Below are 24,811 nucleotides of genomic sequence, written 5' to 3' on the forward strand. Positions count from 1 at the left end.
TCCTCCAAGGCTGAAAACCAACCATTCTGGATTCCCCGTCTTCACTTTTGCTTCTATTTTAATCCAGCCCAGACTCTTGAAATTAATAAGCTTTAGGTGCCAAGATGGATTCTACTCCTAATACTCAGTGACCTCCCATTGCTTTTCTTTTAAAACTAAAGAGCTTTAATATTTGTTACAGGAGGTGGCTGGCAGTCTCTCCTATCCAAAGCAAGAGAGCACAAGGTGTTGTTTTATTGTTTAATTAAAACAAATTGAGAGTTGTAGGTGTGGCTCAAGTGGTACAGCATAAACCAGGCAAGAGCAAGAACTTGAGTTTAAGCTCCAGAACTGCAAAAATAAAAATAATGCTTAGATTCCAAAGCAAGACATAGTTTTCAACCTTTAAGTCAGAATTACAATTTAACTCTTTTAAATTAAAAATATATACTTTAATTTGAGACAATTTAGGCATTTCATTACAGATTTTTGTTTACAAGGATATGGCAATTACATTTTATAACAGCTCATAGATAATAAGTTATAATGATCCAAAACAATCCAGGACTTCATCTGTAAAGTAAGTCTCTTCATTTGTCAAGTAAGGCGACTTAACCAAATGATCCTCTAAGCAAATTATCTGGTTCTACTGCCAATTCTAACTTTCCTTGAGATTAGAAATGAGAGATGCATATATTCAAATCTGTTGTTCTGCTTACAGAAAGCCAATACATGGTGAAAAATTCACCTGAACTTTTCCTTTGTTTGTTTTATTACAATAATTATGCATTAGGTTTTCTGTGGCTACTGTTTTGCTTATGGGGCTAAGGTGGTAGGTAGCCCAGTGGGTAGAATACCTGCATAACATGCATGAAGTCCGAAGCTGATTCCCAACACTTGAGGGGTAAGTTATGTACCCATTCTTTAAAACTGTCTCCTGATTTTTTCCCCCTTTCAGGTGAATCCTTAGACTTTCACAAGATTTTTGAAAAGTGCATTTGTATCCTCAGAACAAAACCTAAGAAAAATAACTCTTCTGTGTAAGTTAGTCACATTCTCAAGAGGAAAAGTAAGTCTTTATTCAGGTTTTCATTCATTCAGCAACTATTTATTGAGTACCAATGTGTGCAACCTACTCTGGCAAGAACAGGCTGGTAAAAAAACAAAGCATTCCTAACTCATGTACCTTACTTCGTCTAGTGTTAGCAGGTGTTAGCAAAGCTACAAACGAATAAATTGTTTATCTGATGGTAAGAAAACAGCATCTCTAAACTAAAAGAGCAGTAACATATGGTGCGCCTCGCACTCATCGAACCACCACAAACTGTCTGAAGCACAGGGCACTGTGTATCCTAGTAACTCCTGTCATAACTCAGTGTTCACGGGAGTTCACCAGTCTATGGGATATGCAGATATTTTGTGGTCCAGGCATTGTCAGGTACAGGTGTAATAGACAGTCCTGATGTATAGTCAATGCAAGGATTTACATACTCAGATGAAACAAACTGTCTTTCTAGCAGTACTGCTTGATGGCAGATGCAAAAATGATTAAGAGCTGGGCCAGAAGTTTGGCCTAGTGGTAGAGTGCTTGCCTACCCTACACGAAGACCTGGGTTTAATTCCTTAGGACCACATACACAGAAAAGGCTGGAAGTGGTGTTGTGGCTCAAGTAGCAGAACTCTAGCCTTGAAAAGCCCAAGGACAGTGCCCAGGCCCTGAGTTCAAGCCCCAGGACTGGCACAAAAGAAAAAAAAAAAAGATTAAAAGTCAAGTGCTAAGGGACAGAGTTCCAACTGTAAATGTAGGTGAGATGGAAGGATGAGGAAACAGACAAAAAGACAAGAGATGCAGACCACTCTCTTCTCCATTTGCTCCCATAAAGACATTCACAAGAAGTGCCTAGCCCTTCTTCATCTTAGCAATTACTTTGAAGACCTGTTCCCATGGTACATATGCCACTGAGCCCAGAGCAGCAAGGAGAAATGCATGCTGATTCTCATATGGCACTCTTACCTAACCACAGGCGAACTTTTGGTATTTGGAGACAAACACCAAGAAGAAAATTTTACCCAAATGCCCTAATGGACCATATCTACAAATATTGTTAATCTAATGCAATCGAAGGAATACTGAATGAGTTTCACATTTTCTTCTAAAAAACTGAAGCTTGGTGAAAAAACGGGGAACGCCCTTAGCACCCATGCAAAATGGAAAACATTGGAATGCAAAGCATGGACCCAAACCACAAGCAGAACTGCATGGAAAGATTTTCAAGACTGGCTAGTACCACTGGGTTAACTTTCATAATATAAAATGTCTAAAGCATCTCAATGAGGGTCACATTCCTAACAGATGATTTAAACATTTGCTACTCTGCTTGTCATCTATACCACGAAATCTCTAGATTTGAGCCAAGAAATTGTCTCACTCCAGCAGAACAGAAAGGAGAGAACAGAAAACTATGTTAATGTGAAGAGAGAATAACTTCTCAGTACATTCCAGCCAGAAGCTGGGATGGAGAGAAGTTGTGTTCACAGGTCAGTCCTCAGGTCATAAAGCCAAGTAGATCACCCGATTACCACTGGATCACTGTCCCAATTTCAAGTGCCATTTCAAAGTTTCTCCAAAAGCTTCTAGTAAAAAAGAAGATTCTTGCAAAAAAAAAAAAAGTGTAGAGGTTTTCTTTGGATATAGCAGGATGGTGGAGAAATTTTACTTTTCTAACTACGCTTCCACACATTTGAATTACTATGGAAGAAAAAAAACATCCCTTCTACTTTAATAGCAAAAAATAAGGTTTTCATGTTCAGAGGATGTTAATAGTAATTTGCTTAAAAATACCTATTTGAAGTAAGTCTACCATTTTTATTGCACCTAAAAGATGAGTGACATGATAAATAGGAGTATTTAATTTTCCTAATACCATCATATTGAAAGTGACAAGAGCCAGCCCAAAGGCTGTACTGCTTGACTAGGGAGCACTTGACTAGTAGTATGACCTAAAAGTCATTTAACTCAGTTTTGTGAACCGTAACTATCTCACAGACCTGTTGCAAGATCAATGAACACAATTCTCTATCCACAGCTCATTTTTATACCATTTCTTTGGATGATCTCATTCTTGCCCAGTGCCCTAATCATGACCCACAGAGTAGTGCTCTCCTGGCTCCTGGGCTTCCTTCATCCAGAGCCAGGCACCTTCATGCAACATCAGTCTGTGAAACTCAGGTATCTGGCTGGTCTGACTGGGCCTTCAATTTCATTGTCATTGCATGACAAGTGACATTTCTCATAGACCAATTAGGAAAAATACTACTGAAACTGAACTGAGCCCTCGCCGCTCCTTGTAACCCTGGATCTGGGACAGAGGAAAGAGTCCCTTATAAAATATCCATCTATTATGACAATCCAAAACTTGAATGAAGTAGGAACATATTTTTCCTATGGACGGAACATTTTTCAAAAAGACTGTTTAAACTCAAGAGGCTTGATCCAACTGGATGCCAAGAATTAACAGCAACAAAAAGACATTTTCTTGGTTCTAAGAAAAGACCACGGTCTTTCTATTGGAGGCTGAGTGACTAATGCTTGTAAGAGCCTCACAGATCTACAAAGTGCTGACCAGCAGAAATTCTCATGCTTGGGAATGACAAAGACCACGTGTGCATTCCAGGGCTGTTCACAAATTTCACAGTACTTAGAGGAAGACAGGATGGGAGGGAAACAATCTGATGAATTTGCCAGACGTATTTTAAAGGCAGATTTTGCAGCTGTTTCCACACCCTCCCTCATAGAGATGAAGAGAAGCCCCAGGCCCACAGTCTGTCACTTAGGAAAGCTGATGACTAAAACATGGGGGACAATAAATCATTTCAACCTCCAACCTACAGCTTTTCAGTGGGATCCCAACTCAATTCCATTTAAGATATTGCAGTCTCCTGTGGAGCAGAAAAGCACATTGTTTTCATCTGGGCCCTTTAGTCTCAAGATGAAACTCCAAACTGGCCTGGAATTCACCATCTTCCTGTCTTAGTTTCCTGAGTGCTGAGATTATAGGTAGACACCACCAAGTCTGGCCATTGGGTCATGTCTATCCTTCCTGTCCAGCCTTTACCAAGGCTGTGTTTTTCAGACAAGCTTTATCTAAATAGACATGAATAGATCAGAGGGAGTTAAAAGAAAAACCAACTGAAATTTTTCCCCCTCACCTTTGTATGTGTTGTTCTATCTCTCAGAAATGCATTTAATCTTCAGTGCTTCCTACTTGAGAACTAATGTGACTTAATTCACATATTTCTATTCATGAACTATATTAATCAGTAAAAAATAAAATATAGACGGGACACTTCCTTCCTTGTGCTACCATTTCTATCACCGGATATAAATTAGCCACTTCCTTTCTGAAAGGTACCGTGTATTTATTTCTGTCCCTTTCTAAAATGGCTACAGGGGTGGGTTTGGGGGTTGAGGGGTTGGTGGGTTTTTTTGGGGGGGGGTTACAGAAATGGCCACATAATAATTGGCTTTCAAAGACAAACAACTCCTGCAAGTTCTAAAGAAATCATGAACAAAAGTACCAAAACTGTCTTTCAGTCACAACCTGGCTACTTTTCTCTACATTCAAAGCATGTTCAGCTCCTAAACCAGCTGCTGACCTATAGCACCTGAGTTCACATGCAAGACTTCCAGCCACTGAAAATTGAGGGGCTATATCCAAATTAACCAAAGCCATAGTAAATGTGCTCTTAGGAAACACATGTACAAATTAACAGTTAACTTTGTTCTGTATGTAGTACTGGATAATTATGGCCCAGGCTCTCTTAAGCTTTTCTAAGAGCTTCACTGTGTCTTAATCTCAGCTCCAGATATAATACCCTCAAGACAGACAAGAGAAGGATCACATCAATTACTATGTGACAAAGTATCACAAATTGATTGGTGGCTTAAGACACACATGTTAACAGCTCTGTTTCACAGGTCAGGAGGCTAGGTATGGTAAGACTATATTCTCAAGGGAAAACCTAAGGCTAAGGTGAAGGGCTAATCAGGCTGAGTTCTTTTTTTTTTTTTAATTTTTTTATTGTAATTAATAAAAGGGTTACATGGTATTTGCCAGATAGAAGGTGCATTAATTCACATATATTGATACCCTTTCACATGTCTTGGTCCCCATTACCCTCCCCTCCACCAACCCCCCCCCCCACCCTGGACTGAGTTCTATCCAGAGGCTCCAGAGCAAAATCCATAGGCAAACTGATTGAGCTACTGGCAAATCTAAGTCCATGAAGCTGCCAAACTGTTCTCCCTCTCCTCACTGACTGTGCTAAGTTCCTAAAAAAGCACCAAGAGCTCTCAGCTACATGGCTACCTCTCTCTCTAAAGCCAGCAAGGGAAATGTACCCTGTATCCCTCTCACATTTATAATTTCCTTATCAGAAACTGCACCCTGGGGTCCTCTGATCTGGTCATTACCACCCAGGATAGTCTCCTAACAGTGATGAATCCTAATGTAATCTGCTTTCAAGAGTGGATAGCCTATGCTGGTCCCAAATTCTGGGACATAAAAGTACATACTCCAGGAAGGTAGGGTCTTGGGGACATCCTAGAATTCAGCCAGAAGGTGTAAGGAAATTTCTCCTGTGTAAATTTAATATAGGTTATGATGATGAACATCAGTTTTCCCCACCTCAAACCAGAGCTCAAGGCTGAAAAACCTGGGGGAGGAGGAAAAACGGAAATTAGTAATGTCACAGCAAACTCGATCACTCTAGAGTTACCAAGGCACTTCCTCCCTCTTTGACACTGAACCTATTAAGGATTCTGACTGGCTAGAGTCCTGCCCAGCAAGTCAGTGGCTCTGGCCTATAACCCTAGTTACACAAGAGGCTGAGATCCGAGACTCCTGGTTTGAAGCAGACAAATCTGAGTGACTCTTATCTCCAGTGAACCAGCAAAAAAACAAAAGTGGGGGTATGACTCAAGTAACAGAGCATCAGTCTTAAAAAGCACATTCAAATCCCAGTACTGGCACTATGCACACATACACACATGCAGACATACATGCACACATTTTGTAAACATTTCCATATGTGATAAGAATTCAAAGATCCTAAAGGAAGATAAATTACAGAGGTAAAAACAAAAAATGCCTTCAAAATGCTTCATGATGAAATTTAATACAAAGGTTACATGCAAAAGGTTCACAGGAGCCAGCAGCAAAATGCAAAGGCTTCCCCAAAGAAGATCAGATGTGATCTGTACCATGAGGAAGTGAAATATATATTGGACAGTTAGTTGCAGAAGGAATAAAGATTGGAAGCCAGAAATAAGTTGAGTTGACAGAGGAAGATACCAGGAAAAGGAAGAAGTCTGAAGGACATAGAAACCAGTGAACTGAAAAGTTAAAAACAAGAAAGAATCAAGAGGATATGACTTCAGATTTATATTTCACCTAACCGGAAATATTTCTTGAGGCAAAGCACTATAAAGACACACACCAACAATAAACATTTACGTGCCCAGAATCTGTAGCTGCATATTCAAGTGCTGAGTGTATGAGTGGTCTAGAAACAATTTGAGCAGACACATCTGTTTCCTGTCACCAATGTACTTATGAACATTCTTCCCACAAGACAGGAAGAACAAAGAAACCTGAGTATAGAATCACCCTCTCGCTGAAGTTTTTACCCAGATTATTAGACTGGGCAACCATCCAAACGGTAAGCAATTTGATGCAAACTTTCTTCAGAGCATTAAAAAAAAAAAGCCCATCTTGCAGAGACAATAAATAACAGGTCTAATTTCCACTAGTTACACTACAATTCCTGCCATTTTCTAACTAATCAAGCTCAGGCTTTCTTAATTCTTCCTTGCTCTGTTCTCAATAAAAGAATTAGAAAATAAGAATAGGACCAATTAATTCTACAGAAGAAGGAGAAGGAGAAGGAGAAGAAGAAGGAGAAGGAGAAGGAGAAGGAGAAGGAAGAGAAGAGGAGGAGAAGAAGGAAGAGGAGGAAGAGGAAGAGGAGGAGAAGGAGGAGAAGGAGGAGGAGGAGGAGGAGGAGGAGGAGGAGGAGGAGGAGGAGGAGGAGGAGGAGGAGATAAATCTCTGTCTAAGAGGTGGACTGCAAATGGTAGAGGCATACATCTGGCCCTTAAAGGAAGTTAGGTATGGAACAAAAGGCGCATGGTATCCTTAATATGTGGCTATTAAATCGAAACAGTACAAGAGCGAGGACTCAATATTTGCATACCCAATGCTATGGACAGGTATTGGAAATACAAACATAACTATATAGATACAAAAACCTATGCCTCCATAGACATAATGTTTTATTTCATAAATTAATATGTATCTATGAAAAACAATCCCTTAGCCTAATTTTGCCAGTGATTGTATATAGAGATTCCTTCTTGAACACTTGTTTATTAAACATCTCATTTGAAATATGATGTAAAAATCAATGTTAATAAATTCTTTAATTAAAAAAAAGAAAGGTATGGGTTCAGCTTTTCTCATACACACTGATGACTAGTTAGGAGAGCAGATCTTTGAGGTCGCCTTACAATTCTCTTCTTTTCTAAGTGTCCTATTGATGGGTGATTTTAGATGTGGGCTTTCTAGTCTTGATCAGCTAATCTAAAACAAACCTTTTCACAGGCCTGTAGCTCACAAGAATGTTCCCACAGTCTCCCCCACCCTCTCTATTGTCCATCGAAAATGTCTCTTAAAGAGGCCTTTTCATTGTCAGTATTGTCTGGCTAATATGTCTGAATAATCAAGTAGGGGCTCAAGCAGTACACTAGGAAAACTTTCCATTAAAAAAAAAAATCCCATAGTGTTGAGATCTGAGGACTGAAGTTCAAAGGCAACATGAACGGGAAAATCCTAACTTGAATTAGCCACCAAAAAACACAAGTAGAGCTGTTCAACTGACAGAGCACTAACCTTGAGCACATAAAGCTTGGGGATAGCAGCCCTGAGCTAGAGCCCCAGGACTAGCCCCCCCCCCAAAAAAAATCCCATCAGCTCTCAACAACAGATGCTTAAGTATGTATAACAGCAGAAGTTCTTTTTCCAGCCACATTGTTCCCACAAAATAACTAGTAGTCCAGATTCTGTGACTACCAAATTCTGACTTCTAGTCTAATTCCACCTTTAGATTAGGGGCAAGAAGAAATGTAAATGTGTTTCTCACAGTCTCTGATAGCATGATTTCAGGAAAGCATTAAGCTGAAATAAAAACTTGAAAGATTATAGCTTGGCAGGCGATACTTGTTGAAATTAATACATTCTATAAAAAGAAGAAAGCCAGAAAGTATAAATGAGACCTAGGGTGAAAGAAAGACCAGAATTAGCCAACAGCTTAGGCACTGATCCAAGTGGTTGCCATTAAATTCTTCCCAAGGCAAATGGTTCATTAGAATAATTACTATTCAAGGAGGGGGAAAAAATGAAAGGCAGGCAAAGAAAAATAAGTGATAATTAGCCCTGGCAAAAATAAGCAGTACTCAGGCTATCTAAATTTGAGAAAATCCAAGCCTCAAATCCTCCCCTTCACACAGAAAAAGTCAGATCATATATCTTATTGTAATCATGACTACATAGTTAAACCCCTTTTGCCACAAATCCCCCAAATGTATATAACTGGTTAGTTATTACCAGGAGTGGGCTTAGTTCAGTGTGGCAGCTGCAACCACGGATGCAATGCCATATCCCCTAGGATCTCTTTTCAGTCCAACTTCCCACCCAGTCCTTAGTAACTTAGTATTAGTAACTCAGAGACATGTGAATGCCACAACCACATGCATCAACACCTGATGGAAAAAGAAACTGTAAATCCAGACATATTGATGAAAAAACAATTGGTAATACTTCAGTTCTCATGAAAAACTGAGCCCTAATATATGTGCCTCATACTTCACTTAATATTGTGTTATCAGGATAGAAAAGTAGAGCAAAGTAGCATCATTTTAAAGTTACCTAAAGAATGAATAGATGCTGGATATTCAGAGAAGAGGGGGGAAAGAATTAATTTATCACATTAAACTCAAGAGAACTGAAGTGTGGGGTGGGGTAACATATCCTTTAATCAAGCAACTAAAGACAATTATCTCACATCGGTATGATGAGCATGGGCTCACTGGGCTATTGTGCCATTGCAAGGCTGCCAAATTTCTCATCATATTCCTCCTTCTACCACTACAACCATTAGAATAAAAAGCGTTTAATGGGTACTTGCCAAGTACCATAGCTGGCCCTTTAAGAGAAACCTTCCCACTTAATCCTTATAAACCTGCAAAGTAGATATTCTTGGCTCCATTTTACAGATGAAGAAACCAAAGCTCAATTAAACAGCAGAGTTCAAAACCAGTTTTGCCAGATTCCAATTCTACCACCTACACTTTAAACTGGACAACTGAAGCTTTGCAAAACACCCACCTTCACACAATCCAACATGTCAAATTCTACATACCCATACTTGAAATTGCAGGCAAATGCCACCTTCTTCATGAGCCTTCTCTGACCCTTGAATTAAAGCCCTGTGCATTCTAGTTTACAAATGTCCACTGCATTTAGGTCATTCATGTGTCATGCCTCATGGTATGCTGTTGATTTTCACATGTCAGGGCCCTAGAAGAATGCTTCTGGAGGGTAAAAACTCTATCTCAGTCATCTCACTTTGAACTTGACTCTCTACAATGTCATACATAGCTGGGGCTATATGTTTGGGATGAATGTTTACAGAGCCCAAGCTGCTATAGACTGTAACTTGCCTTTGGCAATTACAAGTAAAGCCACTACATGGGAGGGTATGACAGAGAATTCACAGAAGCCTTCAATTTGGGCAGACATGCCAAGTGGGTATGTTTGATAAAAGAGGTGAAGTACAGAGGGCCCTGGGAAAATGGAGAGCCAAAGATGTCAACGCTGCAACTATGACCTCAACACTCAGCCCCAATCTGCCGTGGAGAAGGGGAAGCCTTGCACAGTGGCTTACACCTGTGGTCTTAAGTATCTGAGCAAGAGACTGGAAAAAGTCATCATCTGCAGCCAACCCAGGCAAAGTATTAGCCATAGCCCATCTCACAATCTACTTGTGGTAGTAAACCCTTGTGATCCAGCTGTGGGGAAGTATAAGTAGAAGAATCCTATTCCAAAGCCAGCCTGGGCGAAAACGTTAGACCCTATCAGAAACAAACAAAGCAAAGCAAAAAGACAAAATGGCTCAAGCGGTAAGTGCTTGCCTAACAAGCAAGCACAAGGTCCTGAAAACTTAAACCCTGGTACTGTATGCTCCTTCTCAAAATCAAGAGGCTAAACAATGTAGAGCTCCTGCTTTGTAGGGTGCTTGGTCTCAGGAGGTAATTATTCTGCTACAATTAAAATTAACACTGTAAACCTCTCAATTTACATCTATGTGCTAAGTACCAACCCAGGCACTGTATACTGTACAGGTCTTATTTATTTCTTACAACTATCTACATGGTATGCACATAGCTGTATATATTATTCTATGCCCATTGTACAGGAGAGGGAATTTAAGTCTGGGAAAACTAAGCTGCTCAGGGAATGTCACAGCACCTAAGTGGTAGGGAGATGATTCAGAGACAAGTAGATTGTTCTGAGGCCCTGGCCACTTACAAGTAAGGCCTGGGAACCTAGAAAAGCTACTTGTGGCAGAGTGATGCATGAGTGTCACCACAGAAAAGCCAAAACCCTTCTGAGATTAGCAACAGAAGGTACGTCATGGCACACAAGCCCTATGCCACCATATGGAAGCATATTTATTAGAAATGCCATAGCAGGAAGGAAGGAAGAAAAGAGACAATCCCCCACAACCACTGGAATCCGTGTCTTGTATTTTTCACAGAAAACAAGCAGAAAATCTGACCTAAAGATCATAGGTCAAAGAGAAACAGTGCACAGCAATCACTTACTGATACTTTCTCACTCATCTAGGGGGCGGGATGAACAAGGTTCCTTTCTTACTTTTCTCTAACAAAGCTGCAAGAACCATGAGCAGAGAAAAAAAAGTATGTGCAGTGGAGGCAAAGAAAATAAAAGACAGACAGGATGCAGTTAGCCTTCCTGATTAAAACCACATGCCTAACAGAAATTCCTCTCCTGCTTCTTGGGAGCACTGACAGGCAAACACTCATGTGTTTGTGGGACAACCAGACCTCTGGGTAGCAAAGGCTGGAGAAGACATATTCTCCATACATGTACCATGATATACAAGAAACTTAATTATCCTAAAAGATGCACCTTATGAAATGAGAAGATACCCCCATGGAGATTTATTCTCTCATCTTGTCTGGAGGAAATGGCAAAAATGCTCATTACTCAGCTCTTTTGTTTTGTTTTGTTTTTGTGGTATTTTTCTGGGATGGGGGAGGAGAGAGGTCCATCCTGGAGCTTAAATTCAAGGTCCAGGCACTGCCCCTGAGTTGTTTTTTGGTTTGGTTTGGTTTTTACACAAGGCTAGCACTCTACCACTTGAGCCCCATCTCCACGTTCAGCTTTTTGGAAGTTTATTGGAAATGCAAGTCTCACAGACTTTCCTGCCAAGGCTGGTTCCAAACTGCCGTTCTCTGATCTCAGCCTTCTGAGTTACAGGCATGAGCCTGGACTTTTCTAGTATTTTAAAACTGAACTAAAGAAAAAAAAAATCTCTGAGTTTACTGAAGACTTTATTTTTTTTTAAAGTAGCCATTAAAAGTTAGCAATATTTTTATCCTCATGATATGAACATTTATGATCATATAGCCTGTTCTGAGCTGTATTAACACAATTACACCTACACTGTTTTACTTAATAAATAACATATAGTAAGATTTCCATTTCCAATGGCATTTTAATTACACTCACATTCCTTAACATGAACTTCTCTGCAGTTTGAGATCTGGAACAAATATTTAAAAGACAATCATTGCGGCACAAACAAAATGACCAGGCATTGCAGCAGTCCATAATTACAAATAGTTGCTCATGAATATGAAAACAAACAAACAAAAATATTCAGGGGGCCAGGAGTTTGGCCTAGCAGTAGAGTGCCTGCCTAGTATGCATGAAAACCTGGGTTCAATTCCTGGGGCGGGGGGCGGGGGGCAGGAGTATTCAGGAATCCTGTTAGGAAATATTTCTGCAAATGTAACATTCAAAAGTCAAAATTTGCATAAATTTTAAATCACATATGATTTAATACCACATTCCAACTATGATAATAGTAGGTCTGGGAGGGTGGCACTATTATTGGTAGAATATTTGCCTAACATGCATGAAGCCCTGAGTTCCACTCCTCAGTACCAAACACACAAAAAAAGATGGAAGTAGTGGTGAAGCTCAGGGAAAATGCCCAGGCCTGAGTTAAACCCCAAGACTAGCAAAAATAAATAACTAAAATAAAAACTCTAGTTTGAAAAAACAGTAATTTTTTCTTCAGCCTTTTCCTGGAATCTAAATTTCTCTCCTACCATATACATATATTCTTTAGAGAATTGTACTCCTCTCTTTCTCATTCCATATTGTATTGTGTAGCTTGAAGATTTATCTTAAAACAAATAAGTACACACACACACACACACAAACACACACACGTGCGCGTAAGTGAATAGAAGAGTTATTAAGGGTAAATAATCTCTAGGTCTTTGGGTGGGGAGGGTAAATCATCTGCCTAGCAAGCAAAGGTCCTGAGTTTAAAATTATCATCATCATCATCATCATCGTCATCATCATCGTCATCATCATCATCATCATCATCATCATCGTCATCATGTTATGTAGGTCTTAAGTTACGGAATTTTATCATTGGCTATGAGATAACCATGAAAGGTGGCCAGTGACTGTCAGTCACCAAAACAAAAGGACAAAATACTGAAGCCAAATGAGAAAACAAGACCGCAGGATGGATCCAAGTAAACAGTACTCTTTCCAAGCAGTGCAATTTTAGTATGGCCTTGAAATAAAAACAAGGGAAAAAATTTTAAACTAGCCTATAACCTTTCAAAAAGCAAAACAACCAGCCAAGATCAATGTGACATAGAAAACAGAGCAATAAGAATCCACTCACATCAGACATTAAGACCCAAGAGAACTCGTGATTCTAGGCCCAGGTTTGAACTTGAGTCTCAAGCCTCAGACCTTATTATAACACATGTATCAGAAGTTTAAAAAAAATCACTGTAAGTGACTGTGTAACACATGCATCAAAATGGGCATTTTTTAAAAAGCAAAGAACATATTCATTATTTCTCCAAGTACTAAAATCTGAAGTTTACTTTAAATATGACAAATATACCACTCAGATTTATAGCTTGTATATATGTGCAAATGTGTGTGTGTGTGTGCGCGCGCACTTGTGTGTGTGTGTGTGTGCGCGCGCACTTGTGCGTGCGTGCCCATATTGGGCCTAGAAACTTAGCTTTTTTGCTCAAAGCTAGTGCTCTACCACTTGAGTCACACTTCCACTTCCAACTCTTTTGGGGGGGACAGGCTGTTCATCGAAGATAAGAGTCTTACAGGAAGGAAGCTCATACGTGCTTCAAACTGCAATCCTCACATTTCAGCTTTCTTAGCCAAGATTATAATGTGAACCACCAATGCCTAGTTTTATTTAAAAGTTTTTAGAACATCTCTTTACCATGTAAAGAACAAAGAATAAGCACCTACATACAGAATACCCAACCCCAAAATCACAACACTACTGAAAGCTTTAAAACCTCAATTTTATCCTACATAAATGCCATCCTTCTTCATGGACCTAATCAGAGAAAAACACTACCCTGAATTCAGTTACATAGTGGTTTTTGTTTTCTTTAAAGTGTTACCTTTGCACACTAGAAGTCTTTAACTTCAAAATAGCACAACAGCCCACTTCCTTCTCTAAGTCACATAGGAGGAAATGCCAGGACCCCATCATAGAGGGGACTGATTGGAAACAGAAGCTAGAAGAGCTAAGTTTTGGGAGTTCTCCAAATGTGGGCAGAAGATCCCTGGGGAAACTTTGAGGGGTGTCCAAGTTCCAACCACATTGTCATGTGAGGCTTCATCTTCATGGACTTCAGCCAAGACAATACACATCCTCGCCAATGGAAAGCAGGCCCAGAGACCCAGCTGTCTTCCATTAAGTCAGACAGTAAAAAGATTTGCAAAAATGTAACATGATACAGCTCCTTTCACTCAGTTTCCCCTTTGAAAGTTATTTTTCATAACAACAATGTTAGTTATGTAGTGTTTAGAACTGCTGCTATTACATTTAATAAGTAGAGTACAGTTGCAATGAAATGCCTAAGGAAAGAAGTACTTTCAGTACAAAGTAGAACAACTAAGGAAAATGTTACAAACTGACACTATCATAATAAACTCTTAAGTATCTCCATTCTGGGTGTTTTGTGTTGTTGGTGAATCATTAGGTTCCTCAGTGCCTGAGCTGGAGGTGCAAACACACACACACACACACACACACACACACACACACACAGCACCAATAGTCACTACGCTGTGTTTACATCAGTCTTTTGCTAAGTCTCACTCTTTTTTAAGCCAAGTGGCTCATCATTAATACTCAACTACACTGAGAATTTGAGAGAAACTTGATTGTGCCTATATGCAGCCATTCCTCCAAAGCTGTCACATTCATTTCACAATAAATAAGATAATAATCAGAGTCCTAATACATGACCAATGACAGTGGCTGGTCTCCACTGGGAACCAGGAAACTAGGGGAAATGCTGTAAAGGACAATCTAGAAGCCTTAGCTTTGCTGTCCTTGGATTTGCAGTATAAGAAAAAGTTAAGGGATCTGGCTATAGTTTTGGATCTGTGCGTCTTAGGCAGGTCATCTATTCTCCTGGGTCTTGCCTTCCACCTCTGTAAAATAAAAGAATTGTGTGAACTACAACTATGAAACCCCTAGCAACACAGCCTGCCTCCATAGCCCCAGGGGCTGGGACTAATGCTGAGTGTTCAGTGCTCCACAAGCAACTGACCTTTACACAATCATCAAGGGTCACAGCTCAACAGTAATATTGAGAAGAAGGAGAACAACAGGAAGAGGAAATAGGGAAAGTCAACACAGGACATCCAGGATGTGTACATCAAGATCTCAGCTGCTAGAAGCAGAATTTAGGAACACAGCACCAGGCGCATAGCACCCAACCTTTAAGCTATCAGGAGGAGACAATACCTGAGAGGTTGAGATTGCTGAGATCAGACAGACCAGAGCCAGAAGAAAGGTTTTCTGGGAAAATGGACCCTACTTCACAAAAATGTTTTGAGGGGTAGCAGGGAAGTGAAAGTGCTATCAATTCACAAAAGGATCAGAAATTAGAATAACAATATGGTGGACTTGGTGGCTTATTACTCTGAATCTATATAAAACAGAAAGTCCTATTTATCTGCCAGGCACTGATCTAGGATGTTATATCCGTTAACTTGAATTCTCACAACCTGTAAGACAGTTATTACTCTCCTTTTTTTAAACAGATATGGAAACTAAGTCAGGCAGATGAAATTTGCCCAAGATAGCAGAGCAAAGCCTAGATTTTAATCCATGTCAACATTAACAGTGATTCACTTCAAAAAAATTTCTATATAAGCTGTGTGGGTGGCTTACATAGCCCGTTCAGGAAGTTGAGATCCAGAGAATCGTGACCTCAAGGCCAACACAGGCAGAAAATTCCATGAGATTCTATCTCTAAAATAGACAGCACAAATCCTGAAAAGTGGCATGGTAGTGTGAGCCAAGCAAACAAGCCAAGTATAAAAAATAAAAGCATGGGACCCTGAGTTCACACCCCAGAACTGGCACCAAAAAAAAAGGTGTGTGTGTGTGTGCATGCATCCAGACTTTTTGTACATGACATTCCCAGAACATACAGTATGACTATACAGTATTTACATTCTATAGGTGATATAATCTAGACATGATTTAAATATAAGTATAAGAATTAGGGGTGGGCATGGGGGGGAGGGAAATGGGTACCAAGACATGTGAAAGGGTATCAATGTATGGGAATTAATGCACCATCTATCTGGCAAATATCATGTAACCCTTCTATTAATTACAATAAAAAATATATGAAAAAAGAATATATATATATATATAATTGTGTGTGTGTGTGTGTGTTGTATATACTTAACTATTTTATAAAGGAAATCAAGCATATTTTGATGCCACATCTTTCCTAAGGGGACTAAAGCATGACTATATATTTTTTAATGTGTAACAAATTTGGCAGCTCTAATATCAGGAAAAAAAACGAATTCAAACCCTAGCACTTGACAGCTATGGACTCTGGACAAGTTGTTCAGACTTTTTGAACCTTTCTCACTTGTAAAATGGCAAAATAAATAATGGCATCTACTCCTAAGCATGTCAGCTACATAATTCACTTGAAGTGTTTAGATGTGGTGCTTGCTACAGAATAGCCTGGATTGTTTATTTTTTATTGGTAAGAAAACTTTACTTTGACTTATCAACCAGAAATAAAGCAACTGAGAGAATTATTAAAATGGGATCCCTTACCAGGCACCACAATCCTTACCACACCTACAATCTTACTCAGGAGGCTGAGATAAGAGAATCCTGATTAGAAGACAGCCAGGCAGGAAAGTCCAGGAGACTGATCTCCAACTACCAAAAAAGGCAAAAGTGGAGCTGTGGCTCAAGTGACCGAGTACTAGCCTTTAGAAAAAAAGCTCAGGGGCGGTGCCCAGGCCTTGAGTTCAACCAGCAGGACTAGCATGCAGGAACACACACACACACACACACACACACACACACACACACACACACACACACACACGAACTTCAGTGATCTTCAAGATCCTACAGCTAATTTAAGGACTCCTTTGCTTTTCTTCAATGGCTAACTACAAGTGTTCCTTTTCTCTGTAAAAGTCCATTCAAATCACAGTACGTGAATGCCTGCCTTTTCTCAAAAGGCTGGATTCTTTTTATTTTTTCTTTCTTTCCTTTGTGGGTCATGGGGCTTGAACTCAGCCTGGGCGCTGTCCCTGAGCTCTTCAGCTTAAGGTTACTGCCCTACCCTTGAGCCAAGCCCCACTTCCCATTTTCTAGAGGTTAATTGGAGATAAAAGAGTCTCAGGTCCTTTTGTGCCTGGGATGGCTTTGAACCTTGATCCTCAGATCTCAGCCTTCTGAGTAGCTAGGATTACAGCTGTGAGCTACCGCACCTGGCAAGGCTGAATTTCTGAGTCTCTTCCTTTTCCTGGCCTGGGTTTTAGGCCCTTCCCTGTCTGTCATTTCTTTTAGTTGTTTCAAATTTATTAGCTCAGGACATCTCACAGATAAATTAACCATGCCAATTCTAAACCACTAAGCAAACAATGAATAATTAGTTAAGTGTAACTAAATAAACCTCTGTGAAAAACTGATTTCTAAAAGACACCAAAAGTACAAACCAAAGAGAAATAATGGCACATTCAATAAAGTGGTCAAAATAAACAGCACAACAAAAGGAAAAGAAAATAATAAAGGCGATGTGAATAGGAATGCACAAATAAATAAATATATTTATTTACATTTAATAAATATAAGTGCCCATATAAAAGAAGTCCAGCTACACTAAGTAGTGGCAATAGGCACCATAACCACTTAGAGCGGGTAGAACATGTGGACCTTGTATGGAGGCAGTAATCATTGCCATAAATTACTTTAGAAAAGTAATCTGCAGCTCCATATCATAAAGGGCATGTATTTTAAAATACTACAGAGTAAGGAAGATGCAGGCACCAACCATGGTAACACATGGGTCTTGTTACAACGTCAACTAAGAAATTATAAAGCACCTAGCTGTCTTCCCAAGCTTAAGATAATCTGTAGCAATAGTTAAACTATTCTTCTCCTCCATCAACTCAACTTCAACTCTGTTATACATCTAAGTATGTTTACCCAAGAAACACAGAGATATTTATTACACATGAACTTTTAAAATGTGGATCCTTATTCTTCTCAGGAGCCCTTCATCTTCTGGTCCAGAAGGTAGAGACCTGTATGAATAGCCTCTTATCACACTATTTCTAGAACTTTCACCAAGCATATTGCCAGTTCTCTGGAAGGTAACTAAGCAATGGAAATTAAAATGCTGAAAAGCACCTATTAATTTCCATACAAAATATCTTCAGGATTGGCTCATTACTATACACATAATTTCAAGTATTAGGAAAAACAAGGTGAGGGGAAAGCCCCAAGCATGATATCCAAGGAATTAACCACCTTCCCTAGTCCCTGCAGCACATTATAATTAATAGGCAGAAGTCACATTACATGTTACCTCCAGGTGATAAGAGAGCACAGCCCAGAGCTGACAAAGAATGAGGTTGAGCTAGAAACTGCTGGAATGAAGATGAAAATCTTGAGGTCACTGCATGAGTTCCCTTCTCAACCCTCCAAAGCCCCCTGCAGTCAGACCCTCAGCTACTAAGCAAACACTGATAACTGAGAATTCCTGGGGAAATTGTTGCAGATTGTTAAATGCCTTGTCCTCCAAGGATGATATGCCAACTAAATTCCTCTACATAAGAAGTCCTATTACTTCTGAAGTATTTACTAATAAACTCCACTTGACCAGCTTCTTCATGGTGTTTAAAATATGGAAATGAAAACTTACAGAATAAAACATTGCTTATTACAGAAGCTTACGATTAGGAATTCAGTGATTAGCCCCTTTAACCAGGGGGGAGGGGTAGGATAAAACTTCTGGAGAGCCTTTTTTTTTTTTTGGTGCCACTGTGGCTTGAGCTCAGGGCCCTGTCCCTGAGCTTTTTTGCTCAAGGCTTTGCACTCTGCCACTTGAGCCACACCTCCAATTCCAGCTTTCTTTGGTAGTTAATTGGTGCTAAGTGTCTCCAATTAACTACCAAAGCAAATAGGCTGGTTTAGAACCATGATACTCCAATCTCAGCCTCCAGAGTAATTAGAATTACAGGCATAAGCCACCAATGCCTGATGCTGAATTTTTAACTAATGTTCAGAAAGCACTTATAAATGTCAGAAGTGAATTTTTAACTAATGCTCTGGCTTCGAGCTGTAGAGAAAGATCCCATTTCCATGTTGCTGTTTGTGTTGACTCTCTAATAATGTTTATTCAGCTGTGGGACACTCTGCTCTTTATGAACCACGAAGCTGAGAGAATTTGGCTTTGCATCTATTGATTGGATGTGGGTGGGTTTCTCTTTTTTAATTTCTTGAGAAAAATGAACGTGCATACATTTACTAACTCCCTTGATGGCTAAAGTCAAAGATTTATTTTATTTGGTCAGGGTCCTGAAATGCAATTCAGAGGTCATAACATTTCGATTTTTCCTTAACTCTCCAAGTTAGCCACTTAAAATTCTTACACCTTATTTCTTTAAGATACAAAATGCTACAATGTTACTTCTCCTAGAAATCAGAAACAAACAAAAATAGACAAGGGACTCAACTGAGAAAAACTGCAGAACAGATTTCCAGTCTATTCTCTTGCTTATTTGGGCCCATTCATTTCCTCCTGGAAATCAGAACTACACAGGACAGATATAATAATAACAAGGTTGTGTTTCAGAAGTCTCAGGTCATCTGTGCAGGCTATGGAACCTACCAGAAACTGCACAGCAAGATCAAGCATGAGATGTACTTCCCGTTCCAACTTACTTCTGTTGGCCTGCAAAATTCAAGACAAATCTAGCATTTGGCTCTAGTTGCAGTTCTTTCTTGGAGGCAAGGGAGGGGTCCATAGCCAAACATAGCATGTGAGGGGAAGAGACATCCACATGTGCACACCAGGACCTGTAACTCTCCATTTCGTGTTTCTCAATTTAAAAAAAAAAAGGCCCGGGCACATGCTCCTATGCAGGGCAAACTCCGAGAGCTGTGTGCTCAAGAACACACAGAATATTCCAGGATGTCTCTAAGAAAAGAAAGATACCCCAAAACTCCTTAGTGCTGTTTCGCTCAGGCTACTGCCTTGAATCTTATGAAATTACCATTTTTGTAGTGAAGAGAACTGGCTCAATATCAACTATTCATGTGGTTCAACCCACTACTGGGAAACGCTACAGAATTCAGGGCAATTTTGCCACTGTTTTTGTTCCATTCTAATTTTTTAAGACAGGGTTTCACTGTATAGTCTCAGCTGGCTTCAAAATTTTGATCCTCCTACTTCCGTCTCTTGATAGTAGGATTACAGGTATGTCACACCATGCCTGCTGTTGCTCTATGATTTTACTGTTGGTGATCTAGATGGTTGTTTGTTTAATAGAATCATTAATTTGAAAAAGGTAGGCTCTGGAGAGGGAGTATCAATACACATACAAAGAAACAAATATTAACAGAAATGTCCTAATAATAACTAGACATAGTTGGAATGATGGGCTAAGAAGATGTTTTCTAAATCATCTATTTACTAAACATCTGTCTTTAGGGTTTTCCTAAGACTTAAGAGCTGTCACCACAAATTCCTAAAAGACACATTTTCTATAGGTAGGAAAGGGGAAAAGAAGGGACAGTACTGAATCCTGCTGGACAATAATGAAAAATGTAAACTTCAGCCTTACCCCAGGGCTTTCATTTTTTCAGTACTGAGGATCAAACACAAGGCTTTTGCTCATACTAAACCAGTCCTCCACCACTTAAGCCATCCTCTAAACCCTTTAGCCCTTTTTAGTTTGTTTTTAAGATAAGAGTCTCACTAACACTGCTAGAACTGGCCTTTGAACTCTGGATCCTCTAGCTTCCAACTCTCTAATAACTGCGATTACAAGCATGTACCACCACACCCAGCCATTCTCCTCATGTTAAAGGGAAGGTCCTGGATTTGCTAGCCTCTCAAATCCCTCCTGGTTCTGTGACCTACAATGTATTTGAGTCTGGTAAAAGACCTTCTCCTAGGATCTACCTACTTGCATTTTATATTATCCTGTTGACAAATTCTTCAATAAGGTAGCCTGTTGGGAATATCTATTAACTGTTAATGGACTCTGCTAAAAAGAAAACATAGGGCCCCCTTACAATACATGGCATGTTTTACTGGGCACCTTGGCCTGCCTGAGCACATTGTAGACTCTGTCTCTGCTCAACCCTGCCCACTTCAGTCCCTTCTCTCAGTTTCATCTCCAGCAGCCCAAAGTTGCTCAGAGTTCCTGTTAAGGAAGTATGTGAAAGGCTTGAGTGCAGTCCTCAAAGAACCTACTCACAAGTGAAGTTCAAGAAGTCAAAAAATAAAAAAGAATTTGGTTTTCTTCTATATTCAAAACAATCCTAATTTTCATGCAAAAAAGCGTTAAACTGTTCAAATTTTAAAGCATTCTAAAAAGCATATCAAAAATTTAATGATTTTTTTCATTCAAATACAACAAAAATTTTTCCCCAATGGAAATCAAATTGCAAATTGGCAGACTTCACTCACAAACGTTTATGTGACCCACACTGTATTTTTCAAATATTTTACTTAAGATTGCCAAATTTTTCAGATGGGAAAATTTCAGTTTGAATTCTGTCTACCTCCTCTTGAAAAAATAAAAATCAAAACTATGGTACAAGGGACCTCTTTTCTCTAGCCAGAACCCAGAGGTGACACATATTGTATAGTTACAGTAGTCTAAAAGCTCTGAGTATCATCCTTCTTGATACTTTTTCTTCCTCAAATACATGAGTTAAAAGAGGAGGGTCCCTTTCATCAAAGCTTGATGTATTTAACTCCCTTACTATCTTATATATACCACCAATAACAAAATTTGGAACCAAATAAGCCTATCAAAACCATCACCTATCAATCATTGATTATAAAGTATCTTAAAGAAAATAGGTAAGTAAATATCTACTTCTTACTAATGTTATAGCAGTCTGAAGTTAGGTAGCTCAATTCTTTACGTGGTGAATGTCTGTTATTCCTCTTACTAGGGAAGCAGACATCAAAGAATTGTAGTTCAAGACTAGCAGAGGCAGGAGACCCTATTTGGAAAAAACAACAACAACAACAAACAAACCAAAATGTAAAAAAGATAAGGGCATGGCCTTGACAATCCACTCCCTCTCACCCCCAAAAAGCATAAGCATTCTGTTGACAATAAAAATAAATATTTGTTGAGATCTAGATTATATACTTTCTGTTTCAGAATGTCCTATATTTAAATTTGATATACTATAAAAAACATTTCAAAATGTATAAACTTAATGTTAAAAAACTACTCATACTGATCTTGTGCCCTCTTTGCTAAAAATCATTGTTATGTTTATGTAATAAGGTCATAGTCATTTTAAAGGCCTTAACAGTTGCTTGTCTCACTTGTTATTAAAAAGGAGAGTGACATTTGATGAAATGTCTTCCTAAATCTTGTTCTTAGCTCTATTACAGATTCAATTAGAGATAAGAAGACTCATTTCATGAGAATATTACTTGCAAAAAACTGATATAGATCTTGATGAATGTGGTAGCATTAATATATAGGGTAAGCTATAGTTTGAATCTTTTTTATTTTAATTAAAGTTTTTGAAGATGGGTGCCAGTGTCTCATATCTGTAATCCTAGCTGCTTGGATGTCTGAGATTGGGAAGATCATAGTTTGAGACTAGCTTAAGCAGAAAAGTTTATAAGATTCCTTCTCAACCTAGAGCTGAGCATGGTCCTAAATTCCTGTTACCCTAGCTATGATGGGAAAAGATGGGAAGCCTAAAATAGGTATTCACCTCCCTGGTACATGCCTGGTCAGGAAGCAAGTCCCTACCTCAAAAATAACAGTGAAAAAACATGGCTGGAAGTATAATTTGATGGCAGAAAATTTGCTTAGCAAGTATAAGACCCTGAGTTCAAACTCCAGAACATGAAATGAGACAAGGTGTCACTATGATCCCTGGCATCAAACTTATAATCATCCTGCCTCTCTACCTCTGGAGTGGATGATTGGCTAGAGTTTGAATGCTGAATATTCCCTAAGCCCCAGCATTAAAAGTCCCAACTTGATACCACTGGGACATGATAAAAATCTTAAAAGGCATAATCTCATGGGCAATCTTAAACCATGGGTGCATATCCTTGAAGGAGACAGTTGTATCCAAGCACCTTCCCTTGAATCTCTTTTACCAGGACAACAAAGTCAATAGCTCTCCTTCACAAGACTCTTCACTATGGTGTGCTGCCACCCTCACCTGTGAGCCAAAGTAAACCTCTTCTCTTCAGTAAGTTGATGGTCTCAGTTTGTTTGTTTATGCCAATCCTAGGGCTTGAACCCAGCACCTGGGTACTCTCCTTGCTTTCTCAAGGCTAGCACTTTACCACTTGACCCACAGCACCACTTCTGGCTTTTTCTGTGTATGTGGTACACATACACAGAAGGAATTGAACCCAGGGCTTCACACATGCTAGACAGACGATCCACCACTAGGCCACACTCCCAGCCCTATCTCCAATACCTGTTACAGCAACAGAAAGCTGACTCACATAAAGTACTATCCAGCTATTCACTATCTCCACTAAGCAAATAATTAAGAATACTGAACTAAACAGCAGTATAGATGATATTTGACAGACTTTCCCCATCTTTCTGAAACAGTTTGCAAAAGGCTAAAAACCCAAAAGGTAGACTCTGCTTGAAATGTATTTTTTTTTAAATGGGGTCATGTTACAACTGAAGGCTTACAGAAAATGCTGAATTTTTCAATATCTATCAATAGGAGAGTTTAGCCAAGGCCTGTGAGCACTGCTGATGATATGAGATGCTTAAGCACTATAAGTTCATTCACCTTACATCCTCAGATTCTAAGTATAGAGTTCCAAATTAGGAATATCCATATTCTGCACTCCATCCTAAAGAGAAAATCATGATCACCTCTTATATTCAACAACAAATCCATGGCTACAATTCCTGCTTTATGCTCTAAGGGGAATCACTGATGCAAACATTATTTCCATTATTTCCTTCGATGTGTCCACATGACTGAAATGACCTTGCCACAAAGGGCTTCTTTTAGAAACAGAAAGAAAACAAAAGCATTTCCTATAATAACTTCTTACCAGCAGTAATCATAAATTTCAACTCCACATTTCATAAACCAATCCCTTCTGCTGTGGATGACCAAAACACTTCTCCCAACACAAGTATCTATAACATTGCAAAACATGTGTGTAGGAGGTCCTCTATCTTTGGAAATGTGGATAGGAGAGACTTAGCACTTCAGACTTCAGCATGAGAATCAGCGGGCATGGCACCTGTGTCAGAAAGCACTAAACTACTGGATGGGAACTTAGGTTGAGCTGGGTCTAAATGTTCTGAGGACAGTGGGCTAAAAATGATCCTCACCTTTTCCCTACCTTGTAAAGTTTCCATGATGCTACCCTGCTGGCATTCAATAAGCTCAATGATAAATATTGCATATAAATAATGTTTCAGCGTTTTAAATTATGCATAAGCCCAATATTCAATATAAACACAGGTAAAAGAGGCCTGGCTCAGTAACTGTTTTATCTAAGCTCAACCTTTTTTCTGACTTTTGTTTTTTTGAGGGCCATACTGGACTTAAATTCAGGGCTTTCTTTACTTTTGCAAGGCAAGCACTCTAGCACTTGAGCTATGCACCTAGCTCCTAAAAGTTGCCTCTTTATGGTGATGAAACAGTTCACCCACGCAAACCATTACCCGTCTATGTATTCAATACCCACTTTTGGTCAAGCCACAGCTTTCACCATCCATATACCTTTGTTTGGTTTGGCTTGAATGATAAGGTAGAAGAATCTGCATTCTCTAAGAGTGGGGTAAAACCAACAGTCAGAAGACATGACCTTGAGATCAAAACTGCTTACCTTAGGTACCTCCAAGTCTTGGATCAAGAA

At 39.3% G+C, this 24,811-nt stretch overlaps 1 protein-coding gene across 10 annotated transcripts in view; it reads right to left on the reverse strand.

Annotated features, from left to right (window-relative positions):
• The window catches only part of Septin11 (septin 11), a 98,139-nt gene that overhangs the window by 58,898 nt on the left and 14,430 nt on the right, over positions 1-24,811 (reverse strand). The window lies entirely within an intron of this gene.

Source organism: Megascapheus bottae, chromosome 13 (genome assembly GCF_031878675.1).
Source record: "Megascapheus bottae isolate mThoBot1 chromosome 13, mThoBot2.hap1, whole genome shotgun sequence".
Lineage (NCBI taxonomy): Eukaryota > Metazoa > Chordata > Mammalia > Rodentia > Geomyidae > Megascapheus > Megascapheus bottae.